A 21,956-nucleotide genomic window follows, 5' to 3' on the forward strand; every position below is an offset into this window, starting at 1 on the left:
CATTGTCAGCTTCCCAGGAAACATTATCTCACATTTGGATGATTTTTTAAATTCCATAGCATGATACGCATTTCAATGAGACTATTATGTATATCTAGAAGTGATATACGGGTATCAAGTACGACAATGTTAAATAACACCCTTTCATGAATCACATCGCTTTCTTTTTAAAGATCACCAAGGTCTTATCTGCTGCCAAAATGTTAGTGATGAAAAACGCAAATGCTAGTAGGACCCAGGGTTTAATGGAGACACACAAAGAAGGATGCACTACATCTCTGATTTTCCTCCAAGAAAATCTCTGGAGTGCTTCAAATGGCAGATTTCACTCTCAAGACATTTTCTGAGTCTAGGGTTCACGTACAGGAGCTGTTGTTGCTTTTGTTAGTTGTTTTTATTGTTCCAGTTAGTTGTTATTGTTAGTCCAACTTATGGTGACTAGTAAAAACAGAACCATTGTTGCCTGGACCTGTCCCCCCTTTATAATGGGAGGTGTGCTTGAATCCATTGTTGCCACCTTTGTCTCAAGCCAGCTCATTGAGGGTTTCCCCTGTGTTTGCTCCACTTGTCCGTGAAAGATGTTCTTCCTCAGTCATCAGTCCTTCCTGATGACCTGCCCGAAATAAATGAGTCAAAGTCTTGGAAAATATACTATGCTCCATAGGGTCACCAGACCCTTCTTCCTAGTCTAGTTTAATCTAGAAACACTACTGAAAGCTGTCCCCCATGGGTGATCCTGATGGTATTCATATTACAAGGAGCAAAGCTTCCAGTTTCTTTACAGCATGGAAGGAACCACACTATGACAAACTGACAGGTGGCAGTACAAAGGTTAACCCAGAGTCAATTTTAAAATCCCTTACTGTGTTAGACAGGGTTCTCTAGAGAGATAAAACCAGATTGCTGATAATTTTATATATATTTATAAAGATAGATAGATAGAACACAAGAAATGAACTGTTAAATTATAAACAGATAGGTAGATATATAATACAAGAAATGAACAGTTAAATTATAAAGCAGTACAAATGGCTCAGTGCAACTCACTGCCGTGAGAGAGTTATGAGACACTAGCAGTCCTTCAAGTCTTGAGGGCCGTCTGGTAGTCCTCTGTAGAGAGAGAGCTAGGCTATCCCAGCACAGGCAGCAAAACAGCCAGGCAGGTCACCAACTGTCAGCCAGGTCACCAACTGTCAGTCCTCAGCTCCAGAGATGTAAATTTCAATTGTGTGGTCTTAAAGGGACCTCAACTTACAGCCACACAGTCCACAGGCTAGGCATCCCACAGGTAAATTGAGGCACAGAACAAGCAAGGCAGCCGCACACTGGTCCGATGATCAAAGAGCAAGAGATAAGAAAGGCAAGGCTCACTGAGCCATTTATATCTCCGCCCTTCAATTAATCCCACTTGTGTTTATCGGCCAGGCTGGCATAATAAACTATCTCATTTACATTGTCTCCTCACCTCTCCACTTAAATCCCACTTGTAGCACTCACCTGGTCACACAGTGGACTTGAGTCTGCCTAGGAAGAGATAAAGGAGGCTGAATTACTCTTTCTAGTAAGCAGATGCTAACCTCAGTGCCTGCCACCTTCCTCTTGCTGGGCTTCCTGGGGGTTCTCTGCTCACTTGCCTTAAACTTGTCATGGATTTCCTTGTCGCCAGGGAATTTTCAGAAAAACCAAACTGTTTTGAAGTTCTTGGCAGAAATGTAACCCACCTGCCCTACTTTATCTCTCAACATGCTCTTGTCAAGAACAGTGCAGAAAGCATCCATCCTTTGTACAAAAATTAGTTTCTATTCACCCGGAGTCATGTAGGAAGAAAGAAAGTCAGAAATTAAAGGAGAATAAGGATGGTGCTGCTAATTGCCTTCATGGCTAATTGCATCCAGAACTAGATGGCTATCTTTACCAAATAATTTTATTTTTAAAAATCTGCTAATAGAGTCCTAATCAAATGGAAGGAGCTAACCACAAGGTCAGCAGTTCAAATGCCACCAGCTACTCCAGAGAAAGATAAGGCTTTCTACTCCCATAAAGAGCTACACTTTCAGAAACCCACAGGGACAGTTCTCCCCTGTCCTAGAAGGCTGCTAGGAATTAGAATTGGCTTGATGGCAGTGAGTTTGGTCTTGATTCTAATCAAAAGGGGGACATGTAGAACCAAATTTCAGATTCTTATAGAATACAAATTTTCTAGATGTGATGAGGCTGGATGAGTCTTGGATATTATTGACATGGGATCATCTTTAAACCTGAAGCCAACAATATCCTATGGGGTCTTTAAAACCCAAAAGTTTCACATAATTAGTAAAGAATGTCTTCTTAATTCGTAAGGAATGTCTGCCTTGAACATAGTGCTCTTCTAAAGAGCTGTCTACATGGGATCAAATTGACAGATAGGAAGCGTAGGAGGGTTGCACAAATTAAAGAAAGTAATCAAGGTCAGTGAATTATACATGTAGACGTTTGTGGAGTGGTTTATATTTCCAACAACAATAAAAATATACAAAGAGTGAAAGAAAAGACATGAATAGAGCCTGGGATTTTACCCGATGACAGATTCATGAGCTAGCCTGTTCTTCCTTCTTGGATATGAGCTTGTCTCATACAGTTCCCTGCCCCCCAAGCCTCCGGGGTAATGCACAGGCCCATAATTGATGCATGCATATGCAGTGAGTTACACTACAGGAGAAAAGCACTAAACTTGAGGGACTCGCCACTTTTATAGAAAGCAGAAGCAAGGCTGTCCTTACTCTGGGGACGGATGTCACGTCATCCCTGAGATGAAGTGTGTTAATATGGCCTCTCTAGTAGTAATCCTTTTTGTGAAGCATTATAAATTCTTGCTCTTATACTTGTGTTTATAATTGCATTTTTAGGGAGTGTTCTGTTATGCTAATAGACAGGGTTAAGGTGGGAGTTATTCTGGTTCTCCATCTTCTTAGAGGGTGGGTGTGAACCAAGTCAACACCTTCTGCTTCATTACAGGTAGGGTCTGCTGAAAGACACCTCCATCAAAGCCATTCCTTTGTCTGGAAGAGAGCTTCCTCAGAGGCAGAAACAGAGAAATCCCCAGAAGAAGAAACTGCAGGTTTTGCCTAGATATTTTTGCCTGTGACTTTCAAGAACCATGTGGAGAAGCACCTCCTTCAGCTGAGATCAGTGGAATTGGCTGCCTACAGTCTCTGTATTTCTAGAATTTTGCTACTTACTATCACAGCCTTAATTCTCCACTTCAAGCCTTTTCTAAATACTTAATGTATAAGGTGCATTGCATTTGCCTGACCAAACATTCACTGGTAAGGGATCTGAGATTTCCTTGCTCAGTGGTGAGGGAGAAGAGCCGCTGTGTCTTCCAGTGCTTTGGCAAACCCTCAGGTGTGAGGCCTTCTGTCAAGGTGTCTGCGGGTTCACATGGTTGGAGCATTTCTGGGATCTCTGGGGGTTGCAGCTGTCTAGTAGTTTGCAGTTGCTAAACTGAGAAAGAAGGCATATGCAGAATTCAGCAGAAGTTACGATTCCATGAAGGATTTCGAGGAGATGAGGAAAGAAGGTATCTTTCAAAGTGCAAAGTGATTGTGGACTGCAAAGAATTTCTTCAGACTGATTTCATGCACATCACTGGCCTATGGCCCTGAGCTATGAAACATGGCTGTGGGCCCAGGAGTAGTTTCTCGTGGTAAATAAACAATGACCAAATGAAAGAACATGAAAAGGGAAAATGTAAATGACTTTCCTAAGAGCGGACAGTAAGAGTCGGGAATGGATTTGTCAGTCCATCCTTTCCACACATATTTACTGACTTTATACTATTTTCAAGTTCTGTTCTTAGATGGGAGCCCTTCCTGTCCCTCAGATGATTTGGATGAGAGGCTGACCACTGTCTTGATTTAACTGCCCCCTTTCCTTGAACCTCTGACTTTCTCAGTCTCCCTCAATCCTCTGTGGTTTTATGCTTCAAACCAGATAGATATTCCCAAACTTAGGATCCATATTCCTACTCCCTTAGGAGCATGATCAAGGCTGAAACCCACCTACCATGTTTGACACCTTCCGTCACCCAAGTCTGGACTAACATTCATTCTGTCACCACTCTCCATTTGGACATGATGTCCCACAGCAAGACAGCAGGGAATCAGACTGGCTGCCACCAACTTGACCCAACTCACGACAATCCAATGTGCGTCAGGCTAGAATGGCACTCCACAGAGATTTCCATGGCGGATTTTCAAAGGTAGGTCACCAGATATTTCTTCTGAGATATCTCTAGATCAGTGGTTCTCCACCTTCCTAATGCTGTGACCCTTTCATACAGCTCCTCATGTTTTGGTGACCCACCCCCTCAACCATAAAATTATTTTCGTTGCTACTTCATGTCTATCATTTTGCTACTGTTATGGATCATAATGTAAATATCTGCTATGCAGGACATATTTTCATGGCTACAAATTGAACATCATTAAAGCATAGTGATCAATCACCAAAACAATATGTAATTATATATTGTGAAGTATTTATTTCTAATGACAAAAAAATTCAATTTTGTCTTGAAGCATGGTGTAGCATGGGTACTTGTACAGGGTGTATCTGCATGTGGGTGGAACCCATCTGGAGATGGATAGAGGAGTGGTGTCTCGGTTCCTAAGACCATTAGAAATATGCATTTTCCAATGGTCTTACGCAACCCCTGTGAAAGGGTGGTTCAACCCCCAGTGGGATGGCAACCCACAGGTTGAGAACCACTGCTCAAGATGGACTCAAATCTTCAGCCTTTCAGGCAGAAGACTCATGTGCTAACCATTCCCACCAGCCAGAAACTCCAGAGGCAGTATTAGAAGCCAATTGATTATTCCACCCTTCGCCAAGGATTCCTGTATGCTGAGGTTGCAATGTTCATCATCAACAAAGTCCAGCTGCTAATGACAAGTAAGCCATCCAGTGCAACCCTCGGGTTTAAGACCTTTGCAACCTTTGCCATCTGTAAAGGGCTGATCAAAAATTAATTCTTTTTTTTTCTTTCAATCATATTATTGGGGGCTCATACAACTCTTATCACAACCCATACATACATCAATAGTGTAAAGCATATTTGTACATTCGTTGCCCTCATCATTCTCAAAACATTTGCTCTCCACTTAAGCCCCTGGCACCAGCTCCTCATTTTTTCTCCTTCCCTTCCCTGTGCCCCCTCCCTCATGAACCCTTGATAATTTATAAATTATTTTGTCATATCTTACACTGTCCAACGTCTCCCTTCACCTACTTTTCTGTTGTCCATCCCCCAAGGAGGAGGTTACATATAGATCCCTTTAATCGGTTCCCCCTTTCCACCCCACCCTTCCTCCACCCTACCAGTATCACCACTTTCACCACTGGTCCTGAAGGGATCATCCATCCTGGACTCCCTGTGTTTCCAGTTCCTATCTGTACCGGTGTATATCCTCTGGTCTAGCCAGATTTGTAAGGTAGAATTGGGATCATGATAGTGGGGCGGGGGGGTAAGCATTTAGGAACTAGAGGAAAGTTGTATATTTCATCATTGCTACACTGTACCCTGACTGGCTCAACTCCTCCCTGCGACCCTTCTATAAGGGGATGTCCAGTTGCCTACAGATGGACTTTGGGTCCCCACTCTGCACTTCCCCTCATTCACAATGATATGAATTGTTCTTTGATGCCAGCACACCAGCCTGTGTGATTACGAGGTGTCGAAGGGATCAGGCATCTAAGAACAAAATATCATATCATTGGTGCATAGGCAAATATGGTGAAGAAAGCTGATGGTGCTGGCTATCAAAAGATATAGAGTCTGAGGTCTTAAAGGCTCGAAGGTAAACAAGTGACCATCTAGCTCAGAAGCAACAAGGCCCACATGGAAGAAGCACACCCACCTGTGTGATCATGAGGTGTCGAAGGGATCAGGGATCAGGCATCAAAGGACAAAAATTAATTCTTATGGGGAACTGACCACAATGATAACATCGATCGTATAACATTCCTCTTTCCCCCAGGGGGAAGAACAAGAGAAAGGTAGATGAAGGGAGACAACAGATGGTGTAAGATATGAAAATAATAACAATTTATAATTTAACAGGGACCCATGAGGATGGGAGGGTGGGCGAAAGAGGAAAAAATGTGTAGCTGATACCAAGGACTCAAGCAGAAAAAAAAAAAACGTATTGAAAATGATGATGGCAGCATATATACAAGTGTTTTTGATACAATTGATGTATGGATTTTTATAAGAGCTGTAAGAGTCCCCAATATGATTTATTAATAAAAAATAACAATTGTTTACTTCAATTGACCCAGCCATTGTCCACGTCTGTCACTAGAGACCTACCTGGCTCATAAACTGTAATTTTAAAATAAATACTTACTTTTTAATTAGTGTAAAGAGAGGGTCAGTCACATACACAAAGTATTAATAAGTGTTTGTCTCCAACTTTGCTAATTAATCAATAACCAATACTAATGCGCTGATTCTTATATATTCTGCCAAATTAATGTAAACATTAGCCATGCTTGCTCTTTAATATGCACAATTTTAGGTTGAATTTGATACTTACTTACAAAACTACATGAAGAATAACGTGACGATACAGAAGAGGAAGCAGAGATGATAAGCCAAGCAAATTCAGGCCTCACCTGCTGTCCCAGGCCAGGAAATACTGTGGTATCTAAAGGGACACAGATAAGATGGGACCATGACAAGATAGAGGCATTAACTGATCTCTCTTAAGAGACAATGGCCAACCAGAAGAGTGGCCAGGACTTCCAACCTTTCCAGAGAAGCTCGAATCCATTTTTCTCGACATGTAGAATCTCACTACTTAAAAGCACTGCCAACTCATCAAATTTCAAGGAGCTTTGGGGGTGCCACAGCTACACTTCCAACTGAAAAGGCTCATTGTTCAAACCCACCTAGCTGATGTGCAGTTGAAAGACGTGGTGAACGATTTCCAAAAAGATTACAGCTGAGGAAAATCGAAGGGGCGGGTCTTCTCAGTCACATGGGCTTGCTATGCAACAGAACTGACTCACCAGCGGCACCCAACCAACAACCATTAAACTTGACTAAACCACTGTGTGGATCAAATGAAATATAGCTGCAACCTCTGTTTTTATGACTATCTTGGGACCGGAGACGCATCTAGTTAAAGAGGAGCATTCAGAGAGAGGAAACTGTGGATAAAAATTTCACTTTTTTGAGCATCGATCGGCTAAGATTCTGTTAGACTCAAGATATGCATCATAATTTCACTTAAGGGAAGAGGCTAATGGAAACGGGTGGGGGGATAAGCAATGGAAAAAGACAGAGAGCCTGGTTCTGGGTCTCACACAAATCCACCCCCAGGGTCAGTCTAGGAGAGAGCAAGTCTTTCATGAGGAAGCAGATTTCTAGAGCAGGAAAAGCTGCTGTCTTCTAATGAAAACTTGGCTGGTTTGCTTATTAATTTATTTCCTTCACATGTTTACTTTTATTTTTAGAATAACTGATATACTTGGAATCCTAATATGTCATCCCTTGGGGAATTAAAGTCTGTGGCTTCCTGGCTTCAAGTCTCTGATTAAATTTTAAAAAGAGTTGGTTATCATGTCTCGTCTGTGTGTTTGTGACCTGGAATCTTTGTCCCCTTAATCTCACTCTCCTCCACTGCTGTTTGGTGAAAAACCATCCAGGCAGTTGGTGGGCTCATGTCCATGAGGGGTGGAGTGTAAGTGGCTCAACCTCATTGTTTAGGAAGCTCCTCCCAAGGTCTGCTGTCCTGCCAGCCCACTCTCTGCCCACCATCCCTCGTGTTTGATTTCAGACCACCAAAAGAAAATCCATCAGTCTAAGAAGAAATACGACCAAATGCTCCTTAGAAGCAAGGGTGGCAAGAATTCAGATTGCTCTCTTTTGGCTTGTCATCGGGAAAGACGAATCACAGAAAAGGACATCATGCTTGGTCAAGTGCAGGGAGAGTGGAACTGAGGGAAGCACTAGGTGAGGTAGACTGACACAACCCTGGACTCAGGCATGCCAAGCATCCTGAAGAAGTCACAGGCCTGGCCCCCGTGAGTGGGAGCCACCTCTACAGCTACTAACAACAGTGACAATCATGTGCACAGGTGAAGCCGAGAGAGAGAAGGCATATCGGGATGACATCATACACTTGAAGCTCCAGAACAGATTTCCTTAGAGAATAAAAACATCATCCTTCTTAGTGTGTCTTTAATAAAACTTGAGATGTAAATGTGCTCAAGCCAGGAAGGCCATGGTATCGTTAACTTCAAGGACACGCTAGTTCCAGCCCAGATGATCTATCGAGGTAATTCACAACAACCATCGAGGAAAGAAGGCCCACATGAAATACAACACTGATGATACCATCAGGGGCCTGAAGAAGCTGATCGTAACCCAAATTGGCATCCATTGGAACAAGATCATCCTTAAGAAGTGGTACAACCGTTTTAAAGAACACATGTGTCTGAGCGACTGTGAAATCCATGATGGGATGTTCAGAGCCTTATTACCAAGAAGGCAGAGTTCCTTCCTCCTCCTCCCTCTCCCCCTCCCCTTCTCCACATTGGGATGGATTCTTCTTTTTAAAATCTCAACATTAATCGAAACTACGATGCTTCAAAACAATTTTATATGAAACGTAGAATGTAGAAGTGGCTCCAAACTGCCCTCTTCTCAGATCTTCTTTCTTTGCCCATAGGAAAACTGCTTATTGCTGTGAGCAAAATTAGACTTTATTTTTTACCCCTGAGACCCATTTCTTTGAACGTTCCATACACCGACATTTTTCAAGACTTCATTGAAATAATCTCTCCTATGGTCCTGATTGCCCCGCATTAGATGATAACTGGTTGTGGGACATGTGGATGTGCCAAGCAGGGCAGAAAGTCTTGAAAGCATCCCCTTGCCTTCCGGGAGCCACACTAGAGCAGTGGTTCCACCTTCCTCATGCCGCGACCCTGTCAGACAGTTCCTCATGCGGTGGTGACCCCCAACCAGAAAATTATTCTCATTGCTACTTCATCACTGTCATTTTGCTACTCTTATGAATTGGGTGACCCCTGTGAAAGGGTCGTTTGACCCCCAAAGGGGTCACAACCCACAGGTTGAGAACCACTGCTCGAGTGGAAAGTGTGTCGAACAATTGGAAAGGCAAAAATGGGCTGCTCTGGACCAGGAGGGAGGTATACATATGGTCTATAAGCTGAGCCTTTCCACTCTATCACAGACACTGTGGCACGTCATGACATTCATTGCCTAGCCTGATTCTCGCACAAGCAATGTGGGTGGCCTAATGAACCCCATTTTACAGATGTCAAAACTGAAGGAGGAAGAAGAGGAGGAGGAGATGGCCCCAGAGCTCAGGCCCTCAGAACTGCTTTATCAAAAGCACCAGTGTGCTCTGGTCTCCAAGGAGCAGGAAACCAGCTTAGAGGGAGGGAATCCAGGAGCAAGATGATTGACCGGGTTGCTTCCAATGCCCAAAATGTGCCCCCCCCAAAACACACACACACACACACACACACACACACACACACACACAGCTCACCTAGCCGCCACAGCCTCCCGCTACCAAGAAGGACCCCACAAAAGGGAGCATGGACTGTTGGACTTAGATGCTTAGGATTCGAGGCTGTAGCAATAACTGCTCAGAATAGGAACTCAGCAATCTGGGCTGTGGTGGCGGAGGGGAAGGTTCAGGCCTGGATCACCACCAGAACCATTCTAGCTGAGGGACTTAGACCCTCCACTTGAGCGTTGGAGGAGAGGGAAGCAGCAGCAATCTCTTCTGTACCCGCTTCCTCCTGGGGCCACCTGTGGGTCCTTCTCAGAAGGCCTCCCTCAAAATCTGCTCAGTCTCCTCTTACATGAAGAGCCCCAGCAGTGGCTCCAGCAGTGGGGACAGAGAACCGACAAGAGGCCTTCTGGAAGGCTGGGCTATGTCAGCTGGAAGCGAGTGTGGCATAAGGTGACCTGCAGACAAGAGGTCAGACAAGAGGAGGACATATGGGTTAACAACCCAAATCATCAGATAGTAGGTGTTCTACTGTTGCTATTAATGCAAAATGTCAGATAATGAGAGTTGGTAAGTGAGGAATAGATCAAAGAAAGAGCCCTGGTGGCCACGTGGCCTTAAAGTTACACTGTTAACTGAAAGGTAAATGCTTCAAATCCATGAGCCGCTGTTTGGCAAAAAGATGTGGCAGCCTGCTTCTGTACAACCGCGGAAACCCTGGGGGGAAGTTCTGTTCTGCTTTATAAGGTTGTTATGAACCCAAATAGACCGGATGGCAGTGGGTCTATTCAGTGAAAAAGTTATCACATAAAAAGGGCTATGGTGGAGAATTCTGGCAAGATGGCACCCAGGTGAGCAGCTTGCATCGAGAGCTCCATGGCATTCAGGAAATTCATCAATGGGAGACCCAGTTGGGGATTCAGGTAAATTAATTAACTCCTGTAGCAATACAGAGTACTCCCTAAGCCAGGGAAATGACCTTCCCCCATTGCTAGTAATGCTCTGGAGCCCCTAGGTTCTCCCCAAAGTTTTCTTGATGCACTCACCACCACGAGAAGCTCCCTTCTCACCCACACATTTCTCAGGCACCTGCACCTGGGTTTCACTTACCTACCAACTGATGGCCTTGAAACTCTGGCTGGAACCTGCCAGCCACCCATGCAGGGCTCCAACAGCTGCAAACAGAACACTTCAATAACTACAAGAATCAAGTGCAACCCTTTAGCCTGCAGCCAGATCTCTCTGCAGTTAGTGACCAGGGCTCTTAAAATCGCAGTCAGAACCCATCCACTGTCCTCTGAAGATTGTCCTGTAGGGCAAACCTGGACACCTCGGCCCTCTGGTGAGTTTGTCTGGGACCAATGGCTTCTCTGCCAGGCCACCTCCAGCCCTGAAGTTTTTCCTTGCAGCAGTTGTGGTTCTGTAGCTTCTCTACTGGGCTGCTTTCTCCCCCAGGAACCCACACACAGTCATGCTGCAACCAAGCAGCTTCTCTGCTGGCCAACTCCCAACACTGGGGCTTTCCTGCAGCACCACTGTGGCTCTATGGACTCTCCACCAGGCCGCCACCGGCCTCAGGGATTACCCACGGTATCTCTGCAAACTCACAACTTCTGCCTCAGATTCGTAGGCCCTCTGCAGCAAAAAGCACCCCAGCAGTGTCCCAGCCAGCCTAGGAATTCCCTGGCCTTGCCCAGAATCATACCCATCGTCATCAGCTGCAGGTCATCTTCCAAGCACCCCCACTGCTGTTAGCCACCAAACTGCCACAGCACCTCGCTTATGTAGTAGCCTGGTACCCCAAAGCAGTAGGCCACAAGCAGGCCCCACAATCAGTATTACGAGCCCCACAAAGAGAAAGCTCAGGGCCCCTGTGTCTTTTGGAAATATGGTGCCACGTGCCACCAAAATGACACACAGACAACCACCTCAACATCCTCAACAAGAAAACAAGAGAAACAAAATACAACATCATAGGTAGTCCTAAATCTAACAATACTTTTAAAAGCAGCAGACATTGATCTGCCACAAAAAGAAATTCTCAGAATGCTTCTTGGTGTCATACAGGATATGAGGAAAGCAATCCAGAATAAGGATACAATGATGGAGGAGATGAAGTCCACAATTGATGGGATGAAGTCCACACACCAAAGGGAAAGACAAGAGGACAATCTCGAGGACAACCAGGCAGACTTCAACAAACAGGAAAGGAAGTCTAACAAGGCAATCAAAAGGGCAGAAGAAAACCTGAGATAATGCTCCTAGATTTTTTGGTTGCGTAAACCTTCTCCTTTTTAGTAGGCACTTTCAGGGAAAGAGATACACAACTTTTGAGCCCTCTACCCAGACGGCACCCTAAAAAAAAAAGAAAGACAATCTGAGATCAATGATAGATGCTATGAAGCAGAACAATATTTGAATAATAGGAATACACAATGAAGATGTCAACAACTAAAGTAGCCAGGGAATTTCAGGAAGAAAACTTACCCAACTTAATGAATGAGAATCAGACAATCAAACAGGAAGAAGAGAGGACACCAATTTTACTAGACCCCAGGAAGAAATCACCAAGGCACATAATACCATGTTTCCCCAAAAGTAAGACATCCCCCAAAAATAAGACCTACCTACAGTTTTGCCTCTCGCTGAAATATAAGGCATCCCCCCCAAAATAAGTTCCCCCAAAGTTACTGTAACTCTGGACTCTGGATCATAGCAGCCGGTGCTGGCACACAGCTCATTGTTGGCCGCAGTTCAGCCAGAGCAGACAGGAAGTACGAGGTCTCTTTTAATTAAACAACAAATGTGTACCGTATTCTTCTTCATGGAAAAATAAGATATCCACTGAAAATAAGACCTAGAGCATCTTTGGGAGCAATAAAAAAGTAATATAAGACACTGTCTTATTTTCAGGGAAGTAGGGTAGTTAAGCTATCCAACTTTGAGGAAAAGGAAAAATTCATAAGAGCAGCTAGAGAAACAAAAAGGCAGCCACATACAATGATAGTCAGGCAAGAATATACTTAGACCTATCAGCAGATACTATGAAGAGGAGGAGAGAATAGAGTAACAACTTCGGAATGTTGAAAGAGATCAATGCCAGTCCAAGAATCCTCTATCCCACCAAACTTTATCAAGATAGGTGGAGAGGTAAGAGTCTTCCCGGGCAAGGGAAAACTGAAAGAGTACATTACAAGACACCCAACCCTGTGAAAAATCCTTGCCGACTCACTATGGTCAGAAGATCAACATTCATCAAGTACAACTAGGAGCCCACCATATAGCGCAATCCACCTGGAAGTAAACCCACCAAAAACAACCACCAAGATAAGATTGCCTCAATGGCAAAAAGAAGGCAAGAATAAAGCACCGCCCCCACACACACACACACATACTTAACACAATGTTATGTGGGGAGATTTGAGAACACTAAACACCAAAGGTATGAGATGACAACAATGAATCCACAGTTGGTGGTAATAACTGAATGTCAACAGTCTGAATTCACCCATTAAAAGACAAAGGCTTGCCGACTGGCTCAGAAAACATAATCCACCAATCTGTTGCCTGCAAGAGACACACTTTCAGCTCACAGACAAAAGTAGGCTCAGAATAAAAGGCTGTAGAAAAATATACCAAGCAAACAGCAACCAAAATATGCAGGGGTTGCAATCCTAATCTTGGACAAAATAGATTTCAAGATGCAAATCATAAGAAGAGATAAGGATGGTCACTATATAATGCTAAAAGGATCAGTAGATCAAGAACAAGTGGATATAATAAATACATGCCTAATGAGAAACGTGAACTTTGTCAAATTCTTCAAAAAATGAAAACAGAAATCACAGACTCAACAGTCATAGCAGGTGACTTTAAGACACTGTTATCAGAGAAAGAGAGGTCACCCAGAAAGAAACTCAACAAGGAAGCTACAGAACTAAACACAACAATTAGGCAATTTGACCTGATAGACATTTATAGAGTTCCTCACCCAAATGCAAAAAAAACCATCATCTTATTTTCAAGTGCACATGGCTCTTATTCAAAAATAGACCATATGCTGGGCACAAGTCCAGCCTGAGGAAATTCAAACATATAGAGATCACTTAGATGTCCCTCTGAGCTCACCATGCAACAAAGCTTGAGATAAACAAAAGGACAAGCAATTGGAAGATGAAGAACAATCTTCTGCCGAATCAGTGGGTACTGGCCCAAATTATAGAGGAAATTAGGCAGTTTTTAGAAACTAACAAGAATGAGAACACAACGTACCAAAACCTATAGGACACAGCAAAAGCAGCTATCGGAGGTTGTTTGATAGCAATTAATGCACACATGGAAAAGAGAGACTTGTGATTGATATGCTATCACAAAATCTTCAGCAACTGGAGCAGAGTCGACAGAACAATCCTTCTAAAAGCAAAAGAAAAGAAATGATAAAAAATCAAGGTGGAGAGAAAGGAGTGGGAAGACAAGAAACAATGCAAAAAATCAATGCAGAAAAAACTGGCTCTTTGAAAGGAGTAACAAAATTGATAGCCTTCTTGCTAACCTAACTGAGGAGAGGAAGGAGCAAACATCAATAGTCAGGATGAGGCATGAATCAGGGAAGATCACAATGGACCCTAGTGAGATAAAAAGGATAATTACAAGTTACTATGAAAATCTGTATTCCAATTAATTCAACAACCTGGAAGACATGGACAAATCCTTGAAAAACAATTCCTTCCTAGAACATCCAAGATAGAAGTCAAGAACCTCAATAGGCTCATAGCAATAGAAGAAATAGAAATGGTTATCAAGAAACTACCAATTCTCCAGTTTCACAGGAGAATTCTACCAAGCATTCAGGGAAGAGCTGACACTGATCCTACACAAACTATCCCAGAACATATAAAAAGATGATAAACTCCCAAACCCATTCTATGAAGCTAGCATAACACTGATACTAAAATCAGGCAAGAATCCCACAAGAATAGAGAACTACAAACCGATATCTCTAATGAACCTTGAGGCAAAAAATCTTTAACAAAATATTGGCCAACAAAATACAAAAGTATATTAAACAAATCATCCATCTTGGCCAGGTGGGATTTATATTCCAGGGATGCCGGGATGGTGCAACATCCAATAGTCCATCAACATTACCCATCACATTGAGAAGACAATGGATAAGAACCACATGGCACTGTTAATAGACTCAGAAAAAGCATTTGACATCATCAAACTCCCATTCCTAATTAAGACTCTCAAGAAGATAGGAATGGAGGGGAAATTCCTCAAATTAGTACAAGCTATCTGTGAAAAACCAAGAGCCCATGTCATAATCCATGGAGAAAAGAGGAAAACAATCCCACTGAAAAGGGAAACCAGACAAGGATGCCCCTTGTCCCAACTTCTATTCAACATCATACTAGAGGTCCTAGCTAACAACATAAGGCAATGAAAGGACAGTAGAGGCATATGTCTGGGGAAGGAAGAGGTGAAACTATTGTTATTTGCAAATGCCATGATTCTATACATTGAAAACCCCAAAAGCTCCACAACAGGAGTGCTGACATCAATAGAGGAATATGAGAGAGTGGCTGGATACAAGACCGACACACAGAAGTCTATTGGATTGCTATGTACATCGGCCAGTACCACGGAGAAGATCAAGAAGACAGTGCTCTTTACAATAGCCAAACACAAATTGAAATACATAGGGATATATAGTGGGGAAAGGCCAGCCCCCAAAACTAATCATGGGTTCGATTGGCACACTTGTATGGCATATATATATATATATATATATATATATATATATATATTAAAGTCATAGAGAGCATGAGAGATAGAAGAGAGATTGAAATATATATATATTATAATAAAGTCATAGAGAGCATGAGAGATAGAAGAGAGATTGAAATAATGGAGCCAGACACATTTCATGGTAGCAAAGTCACCTCAGCCCCACTTGCTGGTCCATGTGGAGTTGGGAGACCAGAGGGTAGGAGAGAGGGGTAGCGGTATAAGGACAAGGGGAAAGAGAACAGGGGAGCGAGGACCAGGGGAAAGGAAGTGGAAGTGAACGAGGGAGCCAGGGAGAGTGAGAGGTGAGGGAGAGAGGAAGGGAAAAGGGAAGAGACCTCTTTATTGCTAACCTAGGCTTATACCTTTGGGGGGCATACAAGCCCCCTAATTACCGGTAAAGACATACATCACAGGGAGGGTTTGCACTATAGGTTATACAGTAATGAGAGGGGGATGATGTAGGGATATGCACGCAATAGGAAGGGGAGGGATTGGGGGCACACACGTGACAAGATGGACAGATCATAGATACAGATGGCAGCCTAACTTTGGATGTCAATGAGCAGGTTTGACCTGTTCTCTGGCTCTCCATGGAAACTATTATCAGTAGGATGTGAATCCCAGCTACAGGGACCAGACTGCAGTCTGAATGCCTACAGGAGAATATCTCTAAGCATCTGACCTCCCACCATGTGCTGGCAAATGGCCTCTAATGTTTGGCATATCTTTGGAGAAGACAACTCTGGGGATATAATCGCACAATATACCTAACTGGAAAAAAAACCCAAAACATTTGTACAAAGAAAACTACAAGATCCTACTACAGGAAACCAAAAGCTACCTCCACGAATGGAAAAATATCCCATGTTCATGGATTGGAAGGCTCCATATAGTAAAGATGTTAATCCCACCCAAGGCACTATATAAGTTGAATGCTATACAAATACCAACAGGCTTCTTCAAAGAAATGGAAAAACTGACTCTCAACTTCATATGGAGAGGGAAGAAGCCCAAAAGTAGCAGAGAACTCCTCAAGAAGAAATACAAATTCAGAGGGCTTGCTTTACTTGACTTTAAAACATACTATAAAGCCACAGTGGTCAAAACAATGTGGTACTGGTATAATGACAGATACTCAGACCAGTGAAAAATAACAGAAAACCCAGAAATAAAACCAGCAGCATATAGACAACTGATCTTCAAGAAAGGCCTGAAAAATATCAAATGGGAAGCGGATGTCCTCTTCAACAAGTGGTGCTGGAAAAAACGGATACCTACATGCAGAAAAATGAAGCAAGATCCTTACCTCTACCCATGCACAAGAACAAACTCAAAGTGACAAGAACAAACTCAGACCTCAAAGTTAAACCCTAGAGTGTTAGGGCCACCAAAGAAAGAATAAGGATAAGCCTGAGAACCTTAGCACAGAAAATATATAGGCTAACTGAAATAGGAAAGGACACACACAGAAGAATCTGAAATTGACAAATGGGATATACTAAAGATAAAATACCTGTGAACAGCGAAAGACTTCACCAAGAGATTAATAAGAGAACCCACAGATTGGGAGGGGATCTTTAGCAATGACACATCAGACAAAGGGCTTATTACTAAAATATGCAATGCCCTACTAGCCTGCAACAAGAAAAAAGCAGAGTCCTCTGAGGGCGTGGGCAAAGGACCTGAACAAAAGTATCACCAGGAAGGAAACCCAAATTCCCAATAAACATATGAGAAAATGTTCACGATCATTAGCCATCAGAGAAATGCAAATTTTAAAAACTGTGATATACTACTGTGGTAGTTACATAATCTGGTGCCAATTTAGGACTTGAGAGGATTAAGAGTGAATGGGTGGAGTCTAGTCTGTCAATTGGGTCACAGCCAATGAGGCCTCTGTGGGCATGGCCTTCCCCTGAGAATTTTGGGAAAACTCTGGGATTTCCTCCTTGGAAGCAGAAGACACTGTGTTTCTCTGTTCACTCCCTTGGAGACTCTTTACTGAGAAGACTCACTCCCTGTGAGACATCCCTGAGGATAAGCCATATGGACCTAACCAGCTAGAACCCTGAACTTGGAGAAGCCACGTGGAGACTCCTGCCAGCGCTGAGATGCTTACAACACCACTGGATCTACAAGACTTCCCACCCATTGGCCTGTGATCCTCCTGCATTTGGCACCATTGCATGTGTTTCATGAGTCTGAAGAGGACTTTATAGATTGGTATTAGACATATGGACTAATATTGGACTTATGGACTTGATCTGGACTGGACTGGGATGTTGTCTCAATATTCAATTTCTCCTGTATATAGACCTCATGATCATATAAACCACGATGATTGCTTCATCGGAAGAATTGGAGGAAATTGTGTTAAGAGAAATTAGGCAAGCACAAAAGGACAAGTACAAGATGAATCCATGGAAGTCCAATCAACACACTGGGAACAGAAGAAAAACTATTTAATACATAATTTATGGGTTGAAGGACAGGCACACAGGCAGGGGACAGACCAAGCCCAATGATGCATACAGCATAACAACATAAAGAAGGGGAAAAGAGGGGCAGGAGGGACAAGAAAAAAAATGGGAAGGAAAGACAAAGGCATTGGGGTGAACAGGGCACTAATCTACCACAGGAGGGTACTATTTGTGTCCTCAGAGAAAAGGGAGAGAGGGACCAGACCTCAACCTGGTGCACCACGCCTTGAGGGCAACATACCAGCATGAAGTAGTGAACTAGCAGAGAGGTCTGTGGGGCTGGACCAGCTCCTATCCCAGCTATGTCAACCCCCCATGCCCCTCCCCAGAAGAATGTACTACAGAGGACAGCACCGAAGATACAGCCCAGGGAGTGTGGGAGGTCTGCCTAGACCACATAGGAGCAAACTAAGAGAGAAATAGAAAGAGAGAGAGGACAGTATCCTGTCCCGGTAAGCTCTGAGGATGACATTCCTGCTCAGGGCAGCCAATGCACATAGAGGACCGTAGAGTTGGCCTCACCACAAGACAGGCTGTCCCATTATTGGCCCTCAGCACGATGAGAGGCAGTACAGGAGACATAGTGTGGGAATTCTGCCTGGTCTGACCCTCCCCCCCCCCCCCACCACACACACACCAGGGTGTAACACAAAGGGAGTGCAAAAGAGCAACAAGGGGAGCAAAGCAACAAAGTCCCTGAGGAATCCTGAAAATAGACTTCGGGAGTGGGGGGTGGGGGTGGGGAGGACCATGGCTTGGCACTGTATCAGACTCAATCGGAAAATCTTCATAAGGGTTAGCAGACAGATCTGGAACTATTCATAGGCTTTTTTCTTTCTTTTTTTCTTTTTTGTCATGTCCATCTATATAAGATGGGCCAGATAAACAATTCCAAGGAGAAAACAATGGGACCAACAGTTCTGGGGTAAAGGGGAGAGGTGGAGGTGGAGGTATAGGAGGGAAGATCCAACAAACCCAGGGACAAGGGTACAACAAGAGATCCGAAATCAATGGCGGGGAGGGTATAGACTGCCTGGTGGGGTTCGATCAAGTGCAATGCATTCAAGAGGAACTACGGAGAGCCGAATGAAGGTCGAACATAATACTAGGACAGGAGGAAAGTAAAAGGAAACAATTAGGAGGCAAAAGATATTTATAGACATATAAACATAGGGATGTACATATGTAAATATATTAATATATAATAATAGGGATATAAGTCTACATACATATATTTATAGGTGAAATATTAAGGTAGAAAATGGACATTGGGCCTCTACTCAAGTACTCCCTGAACACAAGAACACTTTGTTCAAATAATCTGGCATTCTGTGATGCACACCTTTCCAACCCTAGTGCTGAAGACAAAATGGGTATATAAGCTAATGTAGTGAAGAACGCTGATGCTGCCCAGCTATCAAAAGATATACCATCTGGGGTCTTAAAGTCTTGGTAATAAACAAGCGGCCATCTAGCAAGGGAGCAACAAAGCCCACATGGAAGAAGCACACCAACCAGTGTGATCACGAGGTGTTAACAGGATCAGGTATCAGGCATGAGAAGACCCAAAACAAACAACCATTTTGATGTAAACGAGGGAGTCAGAATGGAGCCCCAAAGCCCATTTGTAGACAATTGAGCATCCCCTTCACAGAAGGATCACAAGGAAGGGATGGGCCAGCCAGGATGCTGTAGAGCATCCACAAAACACAGCATTCCTCTTGTTCTTTAATGCTACACACACACACACACACACACACACACACACACACACACACATTCATCCCCACCCAGTACTATCTAATAAATCTGGCTAGACCAGAGCATGTACACACAGAATCCAGGACAGATACACCCTCGGGACAATAATGAGAATAGCAATACCATGAGGGTAGGGGGAGGTAGGGGAAGAAGGCGAGAAAGGGGGAATTAATCACAAAGATCAATGTAAACACACCCCCACCCCAGGGGGACAAACAACAGAATCATGGGTTAAGGGAGATAGCAGATGGTGTAAAATATGAAAATAGAGATAATTTATAAATTATCAAGGTTTCATGAGGGTGGGGGAGAGAGGGTAAAAAGGAGGAGCTGATGCCAAGGGCTCAAGTAGAAATAAAATGTTTTGAACATGTTGATGGCAACATATGTATAAATGTGCTTGATACAATTGATGTGTGGATTTTTAGAAGAGCTGTAAGAACTCCCAATAAAATGATTTATTAAAATTTTAAAAATTAAAGGGATATGGTGATGTTGGCACAATTTAACATCCATATGCAAAAATAATTATTCAAACATGAATTCAAAATAGATAAATTTCCTCAATGAAAAGTACAACTCTAAATGAAACTAAGAGACCTTCTTATTAGATTGCTCAAACAAAAATTGGATACAACACCACAAGTATAATATGTCAAAGGAGCAATAGATGCATTGGACTTTCACAAAACTAAATACCTTTTTGATAAAGGGCAGAGTAAAGAGAGTGAAGAGACAAGACAGGGACAGAGAAAATCCGTGAACATCAAGTACTTGACAAAGATAATGTATACAGACTACATAAAGATTGTTCTTAAGTTTTCAAAAGAAACCCAAAATCTCTATGATAAATTAGGCAAATTATTTAAATGACACTTCACCAGATGTAGTGGTTACACACTGGGCTGTGATATGCATAGCCAACAGTTCGAACCACCAGCAGCTCTGTGGGAGAAAGGCTGAGCTTTCTACGCCTGTAAACAGTTACAGTCTCAGAAACCCACAGGGGCTCTCGCTGTATAGTCAGCATTGATTCGATGACAGTGAGTGAGTTACCAAAGATACATAGATGGTAAATGATACATAAAAATATTTTAAGCAGATTTCTGTGCCAACTGTTTAATATTAATATTTTTAACTTGAAATAGGACACCCTTCCTATCTTGGCAAGACCACTTATTGTTTATTTGCTAACAAAGCAGATAATGTGCTACCACCTAATGACAGACTAAATGAAGTATTAGTTAGCTTAACGCAATCGCTGGAGCTCCTCCATGGACTTGGAAAGAAGAGACAAAATTGAAGAACCTTTGTAACGTATAATCAAGTTCTTATAGAAGGCATTGCATAAATAAAAAGTAGAATTCATTGCAATGAGTAGAGACCCAGTGTATATTTTCATTATGTCCCAGGATCAAGGGTACCATTACATTCAGTAAACCAAGAACATCTTGCTATTATAGAGCCTGAGTAGAGCCTTATAAAATAACTTTTGAAATAAGATTAGAGTTCAAGTGCATTATGAATTGTTATATTTCATAAGACAGCAAAACTCAGTTAAGTGGCGGTGGGGGAGGGGGATGAAAGTAAATAATATTACCCGGGCCAAGAACACTAAGTCAGAGTAGACTTTTCATGGACTCAGATGAGGTCTTTGTTTCACGTCCACCATCTGGGTTTTTACATTTGTCTGTTCGCAGCACAACTGCTAAAGGAGTTGACTGGTTTTTTAAGCAACCTCAATACCCTCACTAACAAAGGGCAATAAGAGAAGTTAAATGCTTTTGCAACTCAGTTCTTACCTTGTACCAGCTGATAGAATCCTGCCCACTAATCTTATGAAGACATTTTAGAAGACAAGGTTCTGTGGCAAATAAATACTTAATAGTAACAAAATAGATGAGTGTGAGCAAATGTATGCAGCCGTGGCTTATTTGTAAATGGAGTATACTACTGCATCTCAGAATTGGACACCTCAATCTGGGTAAATAGCTTTTATATCTTAACACTTCTTCGCATATGAAACCTGTTGACACCAACAATGATCTAACTGTTTGAAAATTGCTACAGAATCAGAGAAATCTGGATTTCTTTTGTCAGAAAGGAGCCCAATGGAGTTGGCGATCTCTACATGACCAGATGATTCTTTCTAACCACTGCTTAAGGAAAATCAGTGAAAAATCAAGCGGAAAAGCGAGAAGCATAATTGGAAAATTAGAGATTCCTGTTGAAATGAATGAGAGTATTGATACTTCATTTATATCAATGAAGCTATTAAAAATGAAGGAAGTCAGGCTGTCATTAGCTCAGTTCCCAATCAAATCATCACCCTAACCAAGCCAAACTCACTGCCTTCAAGTCCCTTCCATTATGGAGACCCTACAGGACAGGG

Source organism: Echinops telfairi, unplaced genomic scaffold (genome assembly GCF_000313985.2).
Source record: "Echinops telfairi isolate 266 unplaced genomic scaffold, ASM31398v2 ScPeMD7_7400;HRSCAF=8409, whole genome shotgun sequence".
In the NCBI taxonomy this organism is placed as follows: Eukaryota; Metazoa; Chordata; class Mammalia; order Afrosoricida; family Tenrecidae; genus Echinops; species Echinops telfairi.